The following is a 20,245-nucleotide window of genomic DNA, read 5'->3' on the forward strand; positions in this document are numbered from 1 at the left end:
GAAGTGGCGCTATGGCTCAAGTGGTAGAGCGCTAGCCTTGAGCTGAAGAGCTGAGGGACAGCGCCCAGACCCAGAGTTCAGGTCCCATGACCAGACCCAAAAAAAAAAAAAAAAAAAAAAAAAAAAAACCAAGCCTGTTAATTTATGGCTTTGAACCTTTCCTCTGAAAGTGAGTTCTGGGAAACTACAAATAATCCTGCTACAGACACAATCTCTGTGTGCTACTAATGTCTGATTAAACTGGTATGTCTGATGACATCAGATGAGTCCTAACTAAAAATCTTCCAACAACTGTAACAGAATTCCTATAGGAATACAGAAAAACACACTTTATAACTTGGTAAATTAAATGTGGAATAATCTGATCATGTAAGATGTATGGTTACTTATTATAAAGTTTTTTTTCCACTAAATTTCTGCTAAAATAAACGCACAGAAAGACAATGACAATTTTACTTTTTATACTGACCATATACCATAAATGGAGAAAGCCACCTGTGGTCATAGGACAGTCTTCTAAATCCTTCTCCCACCAAAGCGCAAATCTTGATCACACGTGTTTGAGGAGAACATTGTGAGAAAGCAGGGAACCAAACACTATCATGTTATGGTCGAAGTTTATTGTTGGTTTGTTTTTAACCTGGTAGCATACTAGAGAATTTTAGTCTTTGTCTATGAGTCAATGCTCATATATTTGACCTAGTACAAAAGCCCGTCAGGATGTACACATTCCATTTGTTCTGTGAATACCCTTTGTTCATCTAGCCTGCACCCTCCCTGGCCGTTACAGGAGATTAGAATGGAAACGCGGAGTCAATGATTAGCTTAATATTCATGCACTAAGACCTACTTGCTGGCTGTATATGTTGACTGTTGTGGCAGGGGTGAGGGAATGGTATCAGAATCTGGAGCCCAGGCCTTCCAAATCGCGTGATACCTAAAGCCTCCATCCCCATACACAGGGAGGTAAACAGTTGTAGGGTCTTAAAGCACTGAGAATTGACCCTCGGAACTGCATCCTTCCATGTGTTTCTGCCAGTCTGACCTGAGCAGCCACTTCCAGCCTCTCTGGATCATGGAATGTCCACAGCCTCCACAGGGGAGATAAATTGTCAGACAGGATCTGGAACCATTGAGGGTAGTGGGCAGAGTGAACAGCTTCCTCGGTTCTCATCAGCCAGGGCAGATCCCACAACTGTTTGCTCCTCCCACTCTGACACATTTAAGTTCACCCAAGACATGGATGCTTGCTGGTGCTGTGGACACAAACTGGGACGTGTGTGGAGTAAGTGGCAACCTACCGAGGCTGTTGGTTGGTTTTTAAGCTCCCTGAAGCCTAAAGCAGCAGCAAGTACACAAAGACAGGAAGCCTCTATAATACACGCATCCCAGAAGTGGAGCATTTACTCCTCCATAAAACTTATGTGAGCGGTGCTGATGATCAGGAATGGTGCGCTGACCACTGAATGAATGCTTGACTACTGAGCCATACACTCATTGTGCAAGGGTGAGAAATAACCACTCAACCAAGTCTCCACACTGCCCTACCTGAATAGTGAGAATATCTATGCTGAAAGAATACCGGCAATTAAAATTCCAAATAGTGACTTGATCTTAGATACATGAATATCAATTTAGAAACAAAGGTAATAGGAAAAACAAAAGTAATGTATTTCCTCCAAAAAAAATCCCTTAAAAGGAATTGAATGATAGTGAAGTAGATAAAATGTAAAACAATGGTCTCAGAAGAGTGTTAGGAATGATTAACTAAAGAGGGCATGTATAAGTATTTTAATGAATTCAAAGAGAATTCAAATAAGTAGCTGAATGGAACAAGGAATAAAATTCAGAATATGAAGGAAGAATTCAATAAAAATAGAAATAATGAAAAAATTTGTAATCCTTGAAATGGAAATTTTAATAATCCAAGTGAAAAATAAAGTCAGAGGACTTATGAACAGAATGGGACAAGATGAAAATCCTTGGTCGAAGATAAAATTGAGAAATTAGATCAATCAGACAAAGATAAAGAGAAAATAGCAAATGTATAAAAGAAACATTTCACTACCATACCAGTGAAACATGGGTATGGAAGAAGAGGTACAGATTAAGGCATAGAAAAGTTTCAACAAAGTATTAACAGAAAACTCGTCACATATTGAGAAAGAGTCCTCTAGATGAAAACCTTTAGAACACCAAATAGATTGAATCAGAAAAGAAATGTCACTATAAATTATACTTAAAGATTAAATATGCGTATTAATGAAAGAATATTGAAACCTGTAAGAGGGAAGTGAAAAGTTACATATGAAGGAAAACCATAAGAATAACAGCAGATTTTCAAGAAAAGCTGTAAAAGCAAGGAGGTCATAGAATTCTATATTCCATAATCTATAATTCTATAATCTAGATTAATGCACCCAGCAAAGCTATACTTTATAATTTTAAGAGAAATAAAAAAATTCCATAACAAACAAAAAAAGATCATAAGAATGTATGGCTACCAAACCAGGAATACAGAAATACTTAAAGGAATCTATACAGAAAAGGAAAGATCAAAGAAAATGCCGAAAAGAATAAGTCCAACAAGAAAAATAAATGAAAAAAAAATGAAGATTAGAAAAGAAACGAACATTAGAGAACAACAATATGAAAGGGAATAATATACACTATACACCTTTCAATACTAAACTGAATGTTAATTGTCTCAACTTTCCAATACAAAGATAAGGATGGAGGCATGGCTAAACTGGTAGAGCACCAGTAAACAAGTCAAGAGTTTAGGAATCCTGGATTCAAACTTGTGTTGTTGCAAAAAGAATTGCTTATAAAGAATATTTGTGGGACAGTGACTCATTATGAAAATCCTAGCTGCTCAAAATCATCCTGGACAGAAAATACTATCATATTCCATCTTCATTTAACCAGCAAAGTACTGACTCGATGTGTGGCTTAAGTTGTAAAGCACATTTTTGAATTTTTAAAGATTTTCATCCCAAAGAAGAAATAATTTAAAATTACAAATAATTCTAATGTTAAGTTCTTTATGATAAGGAACATTATTGTTTGTAGTCAGGAAGAAATCTACCTTAACCTATGGAAATCTAAAAGGAAATTAAGGTACTTTGGGTCAAGTGTTCCTTATACCCTCTGCACAGCATCTTTACAATAAAATTAAAAAAAATGTTTCTTATAATCTGTAAGCATTATTTGCTCCTTGTGCTGAATCAAATATTTATTTGTATTATGTTAATAGACCATTACAAGAATATTCACAAAAGTAATTTTTGCACAAATAAAGAGAAATAATATATATGACGTGCAACAGAGAATCTGTTCTGGTCTACTTCTCAGCTAAGAATATAATTCAAAAAATGTCTGTTCCAAATTGTAGTCACAGACCAAGGTGGCAGTAGTTTTATTCCCATCATCATTCTATGCCAGTTTTACTTAGTTCAAATGTTTAATAATACATCTTTAAATCAGAGATCCGCTCGGATTTAATAATACAGAGGATACTATTGAAGATGTTGTTGGTGGCCGTGGGAATAGAAGGCTACAGTGATCTGGATAGGAGTTATTACACTGGGTCCAGGATTACCCCTGGAAGGATTGACAGCATGGTGGACAATAACCAGAATTAGCATGAGAATAGCCAGAATTTTGTGAATCTTTTTAGTGCCTCTGTGTGTGTGTGTGTGTGTGTGTGTGTGTGTGTGTGTGTGTGTGTGCATGTGTTATGCTGTGCTGGTATTGGGGCTTGAATTCAGCTCTTGCTTGTCATTTTTTGCTCAAAGTTAGCAGTCTATCGCTTGAGCCAAACCTCCACTTCCAGTGTTTTGCTGGTTAATTGGAGATAAGAATCTCAAGGTTTTTTTTTTTTTTTTTGGCCTGGGCTGACTTTGAATGAGTGGTGATCCTGAGAACTATGCATCCTAAATTGCTAGGTATGAGTCACTGGCACCTGACTCTATTGAGCCTTGTATCAGTTTAGAAAAGGCAGTGCTGTTTTATTCCCATTTTACAGATATGAATGTGCCTACAGACATTAGCGTCACTCTGTGTCAGTAAACATGCCATGCCTACAACTCTATATTCCTCCACTTTTCATAATGAAACTCAAGCTTTCCTACTATAACAGACGTTTGAAAGATTGAAATAGTCTTCTAGCTAATGTAGCTAGCAGTATACAGTATTGACTACTAGAAAATTTCAGAAATGATAACCCTATCTTGACTAGTGAAGGAAGAATTTACAAACAATTCAGGCAACTTGCTCTCAAAAGAGTCATATAAAGGCTCAATTAGGATTGGTGACTAAAATTTTCTCAACATATCTTGAAAAAGATATTGGGTAAAATTCACCAAACAGTAGAGGAGAAAATCAGAACTCTAGAAAATTTGGTATGCAAAAGTTGAAATAGCTGGAAATGCTGTTGGTGCAAAGAATAAAAGTTTTATATCCATTATGAAAGACAAGGTCAAAAGCCAAAGAGATCATGTTTTCTAAAATTGCCATTAAGTATGACTGGTGAACAAAATGAAGTCAATGTGTTTGCTCTCACAAACCTGGTAGGACTTGATCTGATCCCAGAGTGCCCAGGAAATTGGTGTGTGTATGTTTTCTAATGGTTTCAATAGCCTGCATGCAATTTTACTTGAAAAACATACAATCTTGTTAGCCTACTTGTACACCCATATACATATACTATGGTTTCAATATGGCTTGTCTCCACTAGACTCATGCTGGGGCCTGATTGCAATGGAACAGTGTTGAGAAGAGAGGTAGGGTCTCTGAAAGATGATTGGGTCATGGAGAGGCACTACTTTCTTTTTTTTTTATTGTGAAAATACTGTACAGAGGGGTTACAATTACATGGGCAAAGTAATGAGTACATTTCTTATCAAGCATTGTTGCCTCCTCCTTTGATTCCCCTTCCCATCCCTTCCCATCCTCCCCCACCTCCACCACCTTCACCCCCACCTTCCACTCCCCAGCCAAAGTTGTAAAGTTCATTTTTCGACAGAACAACTTGTACATCTCATTGTTGCAATGGGTCCACCTGTATCCCTATTTAAACGATTTGTTTTTGCCCTTCCCCAGTCATTGTATTTGATGATGGTATAATTTGTGGAGAGGTACTACTTTCATGAATAGATTAATGTTCTTCAGTATAGGTGGGGTCACTTCTCTCAAGTCTGGGTTAATCTTTGTGGAATTGGTTTTCACAGGAATGTGTTATTATAAAGAAAGCATGATATCCCCCCAATACTTGACCTCCTTCCACTTGCATCCATTTCCCCTTCCTGCATCTCTGTAATTACATGAGAAAACATCGTGTCCTCCTTAGAAACCAAGAAAGTATAGTGCTTTGGGACTAATAGAATGGTGCACCAAAAACACTTCTTTGGTAAGTATCCCATCCTTACTTCCTTCATGATAGCATTGTAAAAGACACCAAGACAGTGTGCTAAAACAAACCAACCCCATCATTCTAATTACTAGTTTCTTTTAGTCATTTATTTCATACTCTTAAACCCCTCAGGCTATGAAGAAAGCATGTCATGTTTTAGAAGGAAGGAATGAAAATGTCTATGAACAACTCCATTAACTATAGATTTTATGATCATGCTTAAGAGGGCAAGATAGCATAGCAAGTTTAAATTCTAGGTCTCTAATCCGTCTGAAAGATTTATTGTATTGGGGAAAATTCTGCTTGCTGATGTATTTTAATACAATTAATCTTTGTAAGTTGTAGATGGGCTTGTATATATGAGATCATATTTTGGATGCTGACAGAAGATGAAACTTTTAGTGGACAATAAATTACCTTTACTTTGATTTTATGCCCATATAAGGCGGAGTGTTGCTTAGGAGAAATGCTATAATGAAAGAGATGCTCTGCTGAAGAATTTTAAATTCCACGTAACTAAAGGTAGAGTGTATATCTACATGTAGGGAAAAGGCAAAAAAAAAAAAAACAAAAACAAAAAACACCACAGCAAAACAAAAAAGACAGCAGACAAACAAAATCAAATTTAGCTCTTTTCTCTTTTTATACCTTTCTTTAGAAAGAAGCAAGTATTCAGTGGTTTCTTCTAAATTAAAACTTTTTCACCTCAATATTTTCCATGCTACGGAAGCCACGCTAATTTATTTCTTCCATTGGAAAGAATTTGAGAAATCTTATTTTCTTCCTCAGTATGTAGCTCCTTGTATAACAAATAAAACTCACATATGTACTGAAGTATGAAGATGTTATGCAGTGCTTGAAACAGAAGTGAGCTTTTACTTTTAAAAAAATCACTAAATAATCGTATTTCTTTGGCCATAAACTTATGAACACATTTCATTTTTAAAATATATATCATATAGGAAACTTGACCATCATTTAATAATGATAGCTTTCCATTATGTACTGGATTTTCCTTTTGAAATAAATACACAAAACATACTCCCTTCTCCCACAATAGAAAACAAAGAACATTGTACTATTGCTGTTTGGCACAATAATTTTTATCTTAAAAAGCATTAGTGGTTTGGGGGAAACTTTAAGCTTTTGTTCTGTGAAGTTTAAATAATGAAATTTATATTACCAGGGAAGCATAAATCAAATTTGCTTTGCTTATTACCAGACCAAGTGTGTTTTGAAGGTGTCTGTCTGCCATCTCGAATTATAGTAGGCTGAATTGAAAGAACTTCAAGCCCTCTTGAACACATGAATCCCCACATCTGCATTGGGTAGATAATATCAATTCCACCTTCAAGTCCATCCCTGCTGCTCTTTTTCTGAAAAGTCAGTGTTGCATCATATATAAAGGACACTCCCAGGAAAAGGCAAATGAAAGCATTGGTGGAAAATATGGAGAAAGCCCCTCCCAATTTAAGGAGACTTAGATCCAGCAAAATACCGCAGACCAGGTGGAATGAGGAAGTAAGTGCCCTGCAAAGGAGGTGTTCCTTCAGGAAACAGAAAACTATGATCCAAAGAACAACAATCAAGAAGGCCCACAAAATGGAGACAGCCGATCCAGTGTAGTTCAAACCAAGGTAGGAAATGTGCAGGTCATTCTGTCTTGGGCATAATAATCCTTCATTTAGCCTACCACTGTCTCCCTTTAGTATCATCTTGATAACTCTCTGCTCCTCCTCCTCTCCACTTTTAGCTAATTATTTTACCAGTCCTCAGCTCTGAAATCTCCAAGGAAAGCCAGATAAAGCATCCAAGGAAATACAAACATCTTGGAGATGGAAATGGATGGGGGGAACGGGGGTGTGTGGAGGTGGCTAACAACACAGAAATGCTAATCCTACCTGACCTCATCTCAACCCTATTTTCAAGGAAAGTCAGATTCTGAGATTCCAGACAACTTGGATTTGAGGGATGTATGAATGTTTTTCATCCCAGGACACCCAATATGAATTTGACTTTTATCTTCCGATGATGTACAAATACCCACTGAGCCTGCCCATGTTTCAGTCTCATCTTCCTTTGCTTCAGAAGATCCCTGGGCCTTGTACAGAAGTATTTTCTGCCTTTAAAATAGACAGATAGGCATATACTATTTTTAAAAAGTTATGGGTCTTTTCTTTCTTACCCAATCCCTTGTGTGAGTTCGCCAGCGCAAACACTGAAAATACAGCATTCATGGTTTAAAAGTAAAAAAAACAACAACTTTATCTTCTCTTTAGTAACAGAGTTTACCTTATACAGGCTAAGAATGAAATAACCCAAGTGTAGAATTAGACAACCCAGATGTCAGCAGGCCCTAACAACTTTGCCCTTGACATGCAGATTGCAAGTTCTGGCTGAGTCCTGCAGTGGTCATTGCCTGCCCTGTGAGATTTCTGTGTTAAGTCTCTTGCCCATTGGAAGGATTGTACATCTGACCTCATTTTATCTTCTTTATGGCGTTGAAGGTCCCATTTCAATAGAAGATGGATCTGGGGTCACAGTTTAGTTTATAACACCTTATTTTAGCTCCTTGGGATTGTTTTTAATGAATCACTCTAAGCTACATAGCTTAAAACAACATAGATTTATTCTCTCACAGATCTGGGGTCTACAAACCTGAAACCAAGGGTCGTGCTTCCTCCGAGGATGCACGGAGAAATCCTTCCATGATTCTTCCTGGCTTCTGCAGTCCTTGGCTTTCTGTTCTGTTTTAGTAATGAGTTCATTCTTGAGTGGCTTAAAAATACTTTAATCCAGCCTGACTTCGTATCAGCGAATTGCTTGCAAACACCAAACTAGGAGAGAGTGATGAAGGGGTTGGCATGGATCGAGATGCCTTGTACTCACACACTGACATCTTCATTTAAAACTCTCTGTGCAACTTATTAAGGATAATAACAAATCAATATATTTCTAAAAGGAATTTATGTCCATATTAGGTCACATTCTGAGGTCCCAGGTGAACTTCGATATAGGGGTATTATTCAACCCGTAATACCCCAATATGAACTCAACCTTCAATACCCCCAATTAGATAACATGTCACAATTAATTTTTTTTAACTCTCCTTTTGGGAATAAGAAGACTGCATATAAAGAGAAGAAATGTGAATGATTAAGACCACAGGAACCTGAGGATTAATTTTTCCATGCCTAATCCTCGCTGTAATTATCAAACTTCCTTTGAGAGAGAGCAAATATATTATTGGTACACTAAATTGCTTTTTCATACCTTTCCCAGTGTTATACATGTATGGCATGCCAATAGCAGTTTCTTATCCTTTCCACCGTGTCTGTCTCCATTATGTGAAGTTGTGCTGCTTTATTTCCATACAGGCTTTAGAATTAGAGAAAATTGAGCTTCAACAGACCATGCTTTTGAGCCACAGTTTTCCAAATCTTCAAAATTAATATAACCAAATTTGACTCTCAAGGTTGTTGCAAGATAATTACTGAGTATGGGATCTTCACTTAGGTGATGATACAATGTTGCTTTTATAGCTTTTGCCCTGTGACTTGCCCCAGCCACCTATGAATGTGGCCTCTGGCCTCACTGGTTGGTGTGTACGTATTTAGGCCAGTCTACTTGCCATTCAGATGAAGAATCACTGTGTGCTCTACACTGGCTCAGAGAGTCTCATGGAGTTAAATTGTTCTTTTCTCCATGGTCACTAGCTTGCTCAGAAACCTTTACTGGCTGGCTTCTCTGTCCTATCTTATATCCCCATTCTTCTTTCTCTGAAGAGATTACCTCCCCCAGAAACTACTTGCATATGAATTTCCTCATTATTGTTAATTTTTTATTTTAATTTTATTGGCAAGGTCATGTACAGAGGGGTTAGAGTTACATAGGTAAGGTAGTGAAGATTTTATTATCCATAAGTAGTTTCACGAAGGGGCTTCAATTCCGTATATTAATTGTGAGTACAATGTGTCCTGATCAGTCTCACACTCCTTTCATCATGCATTTGAATTCTTTACTTCAGAACTGCTTGGAAGAAACCAAACTGCAACAAAATAGTCACTTGAAGAACAGTGCTTCGCGTTCAGTGTGTTGTAAAGTGTTCTGTGTCCATATTCTAGGGGTGGCTCTTATCTCTGACACCCCTAGCGAAAACATAGGCCTCAGAGCAGAGGCAGGCTAGAGCTGAGCATTCTGACACAGGAACCTGCCAGGAAATAAGCACGTGTGTTATTACTGTAGTTCTCAGGGAGGAAAGAAACCACTGCGATGTTAAAAGTCCATTAATGCGCGAACTTCCTTAAGACTGAAAGATTCCATGTAGAAGGCAGGCTCACCACAGAGTACACAGGCTACAGGAGAAAAACCACATCAGCAGAGACAGCGGAATCACAGTGAGCAGAGAAAGGGGACAGCATTTTTAACACCTAGCCTTGTGCACATCGCTGTTTTGAGCAGCGGTGAGATTACAAGAATGACTAAAGCACATTTTGCTTTTAAGAATTGCTAAGGGCCTCTGAGGGGAAATGGAATGGCCCAAAATCCTGTTGAAGAGCCTGGAAAGAGTACAGGAAGATATAACACTTACCATTATGTAGTAGAATATTTAAAACCTATTATTGTTTCTTTTTTGTTCATTAGGCTACTTACTAATTCAATGTGATCAAAACTTTTGCAGCAGAAGAGAGTCGTGTAGCCTGTAAGTTTCCAATTCTCTCATTTTATTTTGAGAGGAGGATGAAGTATGAGCTAAAGAAAGTATGATAATCCTCCAGAAAATGATCCCAAAAGATGATTTTATGCTTCAGGTATCTAGATAAAAGTGTTATGTGAAATTTCTTTATAGTAGAAATTACCTGGTATATTTTATTTTCATCCAGTGATCATGCTACCTTTTTGACTGATAATGTTGCATCTCCCTGCTTTTGAATATTCTTAATTAATTAATAATGCTTTTTCCAATACATTGTTATTACAACACACTAAGTATATGAAATGTTTCGTTTTCTCCCTCACCAAAACAATTCTTAATGGCTTTTTTTTTTTTTTTGTCCATCGTCCAGCCTGAACTCTGGGCCTGGGCACTGTCTCTCAGCTCTTCAGCTCAAGGCAAGCACTCTACTACTTGAGCCACAGCGCCACTTCTGGCCTTTTCTATGTGGAGCTTAGGAATGGAACCCAGGGCCTCATGCATGAAAGGCAAGCGCTCCACCACTGGGCCACCTTCCCAGCCCCATTGACGGCAAATTTTCAAATGCCATTGATAACAAAGGCAATTCAGAGGAATAAATGGAGCCACAAGTTATGTAATGCAATGGGGAAAAACATGATTGATAGAAAGAAAATGTATTACTCACCAATATGTAATTTAAGACTGATCTGTGTACAATTTCTTTCATTATCTTAGCAGGCAAGATGAGAATAAGTCTGTAATTAGTGATATTAGTGATACTTTTTTTGAAACCATAGGTGTATTATGTTTATACAGAAGTGAAGTTAGGCAATTTTAGTAAGGAAGTTGAGCAATTATACACTTCATGATGCTAAGATTTCATGCAAGTAAGTATTCATTAAGAGAAATATTTTCTAAGTGCTTGGCTGTCATCTTTTTATTAAAGATTATAATACTAGTGAAGGAAAATGATTTTGAGGACTTAGCTGATTCAAACTCTTTCAGGTCCTGTTTTCAAGAAAATGGATCACAAATTGGCTGTGGAATCTGAATAGCATCATTTTCATCTGATACTAATTTGTCACTATATTTTTAAAACAGATGAACATTTGTAGGGCACATATATTTGTGTGTATACATACCATGTATATATACAATCATACTATCGGTTGCAATTATATATGTGACTTTTCACTTACATATACACTCTAACATTTAGATTTTTCTAGCTAACAATGCTAGCACCTCAAATAATACTTTAATCTATTTACTTTTGGTTATAGAAGTCTATGCATTTGGTCAGTTCTGCTTGATACTTAAAAGATGACATTCCCATTGTATTGTGAAATATGGTGATTCTAGATTTAGGTCATAGCAAGGTGATACATTGAACTTCCTGAAGGAAGGAATTCTATATTATTTATCAAGCACAGTGTTTGATGTAGAATTCAAGAAATATTTGTCATCAGTTTTTTCCCTGAATAGAGTCTGTATTCGTCACACAGAAGGTTATAGCAACTGAACATTTTCCTTTATTTTTGTCTGTTTAGACAAATGTAGAAAACCTTTGAAACAAAACCAAAGCCTAAGGGAGACTTATTTAAATAGGGGTATTTTCCAAGGTTTTGCTGGACATCCATAGTTATCATCACATTGTGCGGCCAGTAGATGCTTCATTGATGCTTCATGGAGACTTCTACTAGTGAAAGTGAGGGTTAATGCTCACCATTTCCCATAGATGGGAGGGAAAGTAATTTTCAGAAAGAGAATATCTACTAACAGAGAATAAAAAATTAATGTGAACCATTGAACTTTTCTGTAACCTTGGGTTTATTCTATTATACACCTGGATGTAGTGAATTGTATAATTAAAGAAATAACTTTCTAAGGATTTATTTATGACAACCATCATTCTTCAAATGTCCACATTCTTCATTGGCTGAACTTCAATGATTATATTCCTAATGAGAAAATGTTGGTAATGCCAAGAGAAAGGTGAGCGAAACTGCAGCCCAGAACTAGTCCCCAGAACTCCTTGGTGTTTTCTGCTGATAGCAGACTTTTCTAAGATGTTGCTTCTACACTATTTTTAGCCCTGGCCTAAAAATTTTCATGAAAAGAGAAGAAAAAAGATGTGATTATCTGAGTCACCAGTAATCATTTTTATAAGAGGTCAAAATACCATTTTAACAGAAGTTTACACATTACCATCTTAAGTAGTAAAATTATTCTCTAATAAAATAAATGAAATTAATAGTTAGCCTGATGTAATAACATCAAATAATTATTTGCCAACCAATCTACAGTCTAGCTTATGTGTCTGGGTTATGTTTAATTATAATTAGCAAGGGATCATATTTATGTTTAAGTCAGCATCAGTTCTCCATGGTTGGAGATTTAAGTATCAGCACATTTTCTCTACTCTGGACTCTATTTTTATTTTGCTCTCATTTCAAAGTTCTTTATGGACATCATCTCTTCCAAAAATAATTTGTATTACTCCTCTTTACTATGAATGCTGCTTGCCTTCAGCTGTCCTTATATTTTGTTTGGGTCTCTTAATATGTCACTGATATTATTCAACAACCAGATACTATAATTATTACTATTATTATCATGCTATTGTAGTGTTATTGGGACTTGTGCATTTTACCACTTGAGTCATGCCACTGCCTTTTTTACTCTGATTATTTTTGAAAAAAGTTCTCATGTTTTGCTTGAGACAGCCTAGACTATGATTCTCACAATTCTCACTCCCTGTAGCTAAGATATTAGACACATACTACCATATTTAGTTAAGCTAAGATTCTCCCAATCTTAGTGTCTCACATAGTGAGGATTACAGATATGAGCCACCATGACTGTTCTGTGTTTCATAGGTTTATAATTTCTTTCTATTGATTGAGTAGTTGATTGGCATCTAAGCTGACTACATTGTTTGTCTATTGTGAATAGTGCCACTATAAACATAGATTTTTAGTATATGTATTGTTGTATTGTATGAAGATTCACAATCCTTTGGCTATATGCCCAGAAGTAGAATAGCATGATAATATGATGCTTCTATTTTTAGTATTTATTTTTCTTAAGAAAACTCTTTATTTATTTCCATAGTGGCTGCACTAACTTACATTACCACCAACTTAAAATTATATATTATGGTACTAATTTTGTGAATGCTAGTTTGTATTCTCCCTTCCATTTTTTTCCTTATCTGCATAACACAAAAATTAAAGTTATCTCCATTTTAGTAATAGTTACACATTAAATAATGCTAATATACTTTAACCTAATAATTTTTGCAGGTATCTATCGATAGGTACCTAGCTCACATGTATCCTCAAATTTGGAAGAGAGTTTACCTATAAAGTTTATCTGTTCCTGTTGAGGTCATCTTTGCCTGGGCAAATGTCCCATTGTGCCATTTATAGTTGTACGTTTATTTGGCACAAAAACCAGACAGTATTAGTAATAAACTACATGCCATTGTTTCTAAGCAAAGGAGCTAAAGGAGAAGTGATTCTGAGTCCTTCACTAGAATGCTAATGCCGCGTGCTGCCTGTAAACTGGTTGCACAGCAAACAGTACAGTTTCATAGATATTTGCAATAGATTGGCCATGAAGAAGCTTTTTAGTTTGATAGTTTGATTTGTCAATTCTTATTCCTTTCAGCTGAGCTTATAGATGCTCTATTCAAGAAATACTACCTTTGTCATTATGGTTTTCCTTATTCTACTCTTCAGTAGTTTCAAAGTTTCAAGGCCCCTATTATAATCCTTGATTCATTTTTGAATTGAACTTCAATATACCTTGAGCTCCTTTGGCAAAAAACCACATAGGTGTAGAAGTACTATTTTACTGCTGGGTTTTCTGTTCTGTCCTCTTGTTTCCATGTCTGTTTTTTTGTTTGTATTGTGTTTTTTTTCTTCTAGCATGAGATTTTTGTTTCTATGACTCTATAATATAATATGAAGTCCAGTATTGTGATTCGTATGGCATTAATTTTATTTGCTCAAGATTGCTTTGGCTACTCAAGGTATTTTGTGCTTCTATGTGAATTTGTGGTTAATTATTCCATTTCTGTAAATAATAAAATTGGGATTTTGTTGGGAACTGCACTGATGCTTTTAGTAGTACAGACATTTTCAAAATTTTAATTCTGTTAATCCCTGATCATGGGAGGTATCTCAATAGTTTCAGGTATTCTTCAATTTCCTTATTCAAAGTTTATTTTTAGCTTTCATATTATTTTGTAATCTTTGATAATATATCTCCATAACATCTCTATTACACAATGCTATTCTGAGCACCTCCAACCTTCATACTCTTTCCCTTCTTTCTATTTCTCTTCTTCCTCATTTTTTTTCTGTCATACTTCTTGTTCCTAATTACATTTACATAAATTATATTTTTAGGTTTACTTCCTTATTCATTCTTAATGTTTTATTACCTTTAAGTAGTTGTATAAAGCAATTGCCATTTAACAAAGCAGTTTATGAATACAGTGCATCCTGATCAATGTTAACACTTTCAACATTCTCACTCATCCCTCAAACCGCCCCTTTACTTCTATTCTTCTATTCTCTTTGCTATTTCAGAGCACTAATCCCTTGTGTATACAATATGATCAGTTGTGTAGATAATGCCACCACAGATGTCGTGCTTTTTGTAAATATTTGATATGGTTTTAAATTTGGTGAATTTGATATTTCTGAGATTATGTACCAGATAAGTAGTTTAAAAAAGCATATCATGGAACTGTAACCCCACTGTACAGCACCTTTACAATAAAATAATTTTAAAGCATGTCAGCACAGTTAATGGCCTACCCTGTGAGACTATAGAAAATGATCCAATGGAGATACCTTGTACAAGTAACCTCTAAGCCACAAATAGAATCAAAATGATAAATCAAGACACAAGAACCCAGATATGAAAAAGAAAGGAAATAGGACCCCTCAAAAGTCAGCAATTATACAAGAAGGATCTGAATGGCAGTGAAATAAAGGAAATCCCAGATACTAAATTCAAAGTCATGGTAATCAGAATGGTCAGTGAAGTGAAAAAGGACATGCACAACACCTCAATGAAATCACAGAGAGCACAAGCAAACAACTAAATGGATCCAAAGAAAATTCAAGGTGAAAGCAAAATGAAATCATAGTAAGTGGAAATAAACAGCTAAATGAACTAAAAGAATACAGTGAAATGATCTCAAAGGAGATACATATAAACAGTTAAATGATATAAGTCAATGTATTCTTTTAAATGAAATCAGTCAAAGTATTCTTTTTTCCCCCGCTGTGTGTACTGATCCTGGGGCTTGAACTCAGGGCCTGGATGCTGTCCCGGAGCTTGTTTGCTAAAGATTAGCTCTCTACTGCTTGAACCACAGCTCAAAATTGTAGAGATCCTAAAAAATGATCAAACTGAAAAGCTAGAGATGAAAAATGCAGACATTAGAAAAAGCCCCGCTAGCAGAGTAGAATGAATGAAAGACAGAATATTAGGGCTTAAAGATAAACTAGATATAACAGCAAAAGTAGAGGAGGATAAAGTTAAAGAAATACAAGAGTCATTTGCAAAAAATCCTAAACTTACAAGTCACAGACGTAGAGGAAGAAGAGATACTAGCTAAAGACATAGGAAATACCAGAAAAATTCCCAATTCCTGACAAAGAGAAGGTCATACAAGTCTAGGAGGCTTTTAGAACATCCAACAGTCTAAACAAAAATAGAACTTCTTCATAATATTTTCTAGTTAAACATTCTGTACAGACCACAGAAAAAATACTGGAAGCTGGTCATGTCAGGTACAATGGAAAGCTCATTAGAATAAAGGCGTAGTTTTCAATAGAAACTTCAAAAGCGAGGAGGACTTGGGATGATGTATTTCAAGCACTGAAAGTTAATAACTGACAACCCAGAAAACTCGAGTCAGCAAAACTAGCATTTGTAATAGAAGAACAGATCAAAACATTCTATGGTCAACAAAAACTAAAGCAATTTTTAAGGGCTAAATAAACACTACAAAATATATTCCAAAGAATTCTGCATACAAAAGATGATCATAAACATGAAAATAATGGAAAAATCAAAGGAGACATAGGAAAATGCTAACACAATATATGTATATGTGTGTGTCTATATATGTCTATATATAGACATGTGTGTGCATGCATGTGTGTGATTGTGTATGTCTAACTACACTAGTGGTTCTGTGGAAATGTCAAGGTAATTTCTTCGCTAGGACTACTGACTTTGTCAAAATAGACTTAGAGTGTCACTTCTAGCCATTTCCTAAATTGTTTCTCTCACTTTCTCCAGTTGTTTAGTTTCAGCTTACCAAATGATTTTTTCCTTCTGTTCCTTCTAAAACAGCAACTTTGCTACATTGATCTCTTTGCCCTTAATGTTGTTTTATTTTTTTGCTTCATAATGCCATTATTTACTAATTATTGCAGGATTAATTCTTTGTCTATTGCCTGTTGTATTCGTGTGTGTGTGTGTGTGTGTGTGTGTGTGTGTGTGTGTGTGTGTGTGTGTGTGTGTGTGTGTGTGTGTGTGTGTGTGTGTGTGTGTGTGTTGATCTAGGGTCTTGAATTTAGGGCTATCCCTGAGTTTGTTTGCTGAAGAGTAGCTCTCTACTACTTGAGCCACAGCTCTTCTTCCAGCTTTTGGGGAATTTCTTGCCTGGGCTGGTTTTGATCTTCCATCCTCAAATCTTAGCATCCTGAGTAGCTAGGATTGCAAGCATGAGCCACCAGCATGTCTTTGGAGAAATTCTCTGTAGATACTACCTGCTCACTGTTGTATATTGAACATCTAGAAGACTGACTCCTGGTTAGATCGAGAAACATATATTTAATGGATTGAACTTTTTGTGTGGGTTTTCACTAGGAGATTAGGATCAAACCTAGAAGAATTACTTATGAAGGTGTATGCTAACATTCTCTGACATTTTTATGCTTTGTATTTGACTTCCTTCTCTCTTTAAGAAAAAAGTTTGCTGTTCCATACCAGACTTTGTGAAATACACCTTTTCATAGGCTTAAAAGTTAATAGCATAAAATATGACAATCTGTTGTCATGCATATAGATAAATTTGGACACAAGTACAGCAAAATATGTAGAATATACAGATATAATAAATCATCTTTGAGTCTTCTCTCATAGTAGACTAAGAAATTTTTATATAAGCTAAAACTAATCCTAGAAAATGGATCTACTCAAACAGGTGCCCATGGCTCATGTCTGTAATCCTAGCTACAAGAGGCTGAGATCTGAAGATTGCGGTTCAACGCCAGCCTGGACAGGAAACTCTGTGAGACTCTAATCTCCAATGAACTGCTCAGAAAACCAGAAATAGCTCAGTGGCTCAAGTGGTAGAGCACTAGCCTTGGGCTGAAGAGCTGAGGGACAGCATCCAGCCCCAGAGTTCAAGCCTCATGACTGACAAAAAAAAGAAAAAGAAAAAGAAAAAAGAAAATGAATCTACGCATTTCTAGAAGGGAGAAAGGCATTTTCTGCAATATTTCCTTTTTGTATTTCGTATACTTCATTCAATTCATTCACATTCAGCAATACTAAGGATTGTTTATTAAGCTACTACTTTGTCATTTGAGTCATAGTTATCTTATATTTTAGACTTTCAGCTGGGGCCTTATGTTAACATTACTAGCCTTGTCTTGAACTAGTATCTTCCTACTTCTACTTCCCAAGTGTCTGAGATTACAAATGTGAAGTTTTGTGTCTTGCACTCTTCTTTTTAAAATTATGTTTATGATAAAAAAAAAAAAGACTAGCTTCTTGATGCTTTGGCCTTTTTAGGTAATAATAAAAAAGAAAAAAAATTTGGTAGGTCATGGGGCTTGAACTTAGGGCCTGGGCAATGTCCCTGAGCTTTCATATTCTAGGCTACACATTTCCAGTTTTCTGGTGGCTCATTGGAGATAAGAGGCTCTCAGACTTTCCTGCCTAGGCTGGCTTTGAACTGTGATCCTCAGATCTCAGCCTCCTGAGTAGCTATGATTAAGGCGTAAACCACCAGCACCAGCCAAAAAAAGTAGTATTTTTAACAGAACAATTATTTAAGGAAGAGTTAAAATATTTTATAATATTAGTAATTATTCTTTCATATGATACTATATATAACACAATATAAACTATACATATATTACTATAAATAATAGATATACCATACAAATGATAATTTCTTGAAGATTCTTGTTGTTTTTCTCTATTTTATGTCTTTGTGTTATTTTTCTTTGAAAATAAAACATTTTTTAATAATTATGTCAATTGTATATTTTTCTTAAACTATATACATACATACTTGTTCCTAGTAGTAATAATGCATGCAGTGTAAAAACACCAATGCATATTAATAAAAATATTGCAGTCCTCTTTTCTTTTTGGATCCAGATAAAGTTGAAATTCTGTTGAAATACACTGTCATACAGTGTATTTTGTTAGGTAATTTTGTGCTGTCTGACTTTCTGAATTCCAAACACTTTCAATGATTAAAACAATTTCGCATAATAAGAAGCTTTGAGGTGAATGTGATTGACTAGTTACTATCTGCAAACAGCAATTTATAACCAAAAGGGGCTGTAAGATCCTTAAAATAATTGGTAGCTCATTATTTGGATTAAATTGCTGAGTTTAGCTTTTCATTTAAATGTTAGCAAAACTGCATTTACCAACTATTAGTGTAGACTTGGTAAATGAGTGTGCTCCCTCATATCACTCTTTCGGAGTGACAAAATGACAGTGGAACTATACATGGGGGAAGGCACAATGGCTTAACAATGCAGTTAACTAAAACAGCACTCCAGAACAAGGAGGTTTGCTCCCACTTCCCAAAGGGTACCTTTTCATTAACTCTCCCGTACAAATAGCTCAAGAAGAAGTTAGGTGAGAAAATGCTATTTGGAAATTGGTGCTGAATGAGCACAAGGAGTGAGCCCATTTATGTCCACTTAGCCCTTTACAATCCAATGGCCAGAATCACCCTATATATCACCCAGACTTTAACAACCAGAATGTGTAAGTTAAGTGTGGGAGGGGCACATAGAAGGAATAGGTCTGTGCCACTGCTCAGAACTTGGGCTTCTCCTGCTGGTTGGTTCTTTGTCATCTTGCATAAAGGACAATATCAGTGGCTGTGCCATAAAAGGCCTCCTAATTCCGATGTAATAGGGAATTCTCCATACATGTCTGATGCTATAGCACACTCTTTGTCTAAAGCAATTATGATCGTCATAATAGCCCTACTGGGCATTTTATTATTCCCAATTTAGATCAGGGCACTGATGTTCACAGTTGATAAATTGGCTTGACTATTACCATTTCTATCTGGGACTATTGGCTCCAGTGTTGGATAGCTACCAATTAAGCTATTCCAGCCTTTAAACACTACTTAGGCTTTTCAACAAAACAGATCTATCTTCTCTATACTTCAAGGAAAACCTGTTAGTAGCTGAAGTGATGGTTCTGTGATTGCTCCAGTAGTTCCTAACTAAGTGCTGGGATTGCCACATGAATGAGCAGGTTGGCTTGCTAGGCCCAGTAGGAAGCTCCCTCCAAGCAGGTGTGCAGCCAGTGAGGAGTGCAGAGACAGGACCCTGCTGTTGTTATGCAATGTGTTATTTCAGGACAAATTTATGCCTCTCCCAGGGAGCTCTCTAGAGTAATAATCTCTGGCAAATGGTGATCCTGTTATACCTAACTCTTCAAATAGCTCCTCCTGAATTTATTTTGCATGTTAATTACAGTGCTCATGTTAAAGAAGACTCCAATAGAGGTAGCTTCATTCTAGCTTATTAAGAGTGATGAGAGAAATGTCATGAATATCTTTTAAGCATTCTATACTTTTCCCCAAATGTTAATTTCCATGTAAGTTGATTTTAGAAACCTGACTTCCCCTACATTAAAAAAAAATACTATGTCATTGTAAAAGTTTATATTGCTAGGTCCTATAAATAATCAAAGACAAATGAGAGTAGGCAAGTATATTAAATCAAAAAGTTTCAGCAAGGATTTATTTTACTATGACAGGGTTAGAGACAAAAAGAAAATGAGAAATAGTTCCTGCTCCCCATGCAGGAAATGGGAAATAAAGACTCAAAATATTGTATTTTTTAAACATTAGAGAC

The sequence above is a fragment of the Dipodomys spectabilis genome, unplaced genomic scaffold, assembly GCF_019054845.1.
Source record: "Dipodomys spectabilis isolate Male_0828 unplaced genomic scaffold, ASM1905484v1 ptg000455l, whole genome shotgun sequence".
Classification (NCBI taxonomy): Eukaryota; Metazoa; Chordata; class Mammalia; order Rodentia; family Heteromyidae; genus Dipodomys; species Dipodomys spectabilis.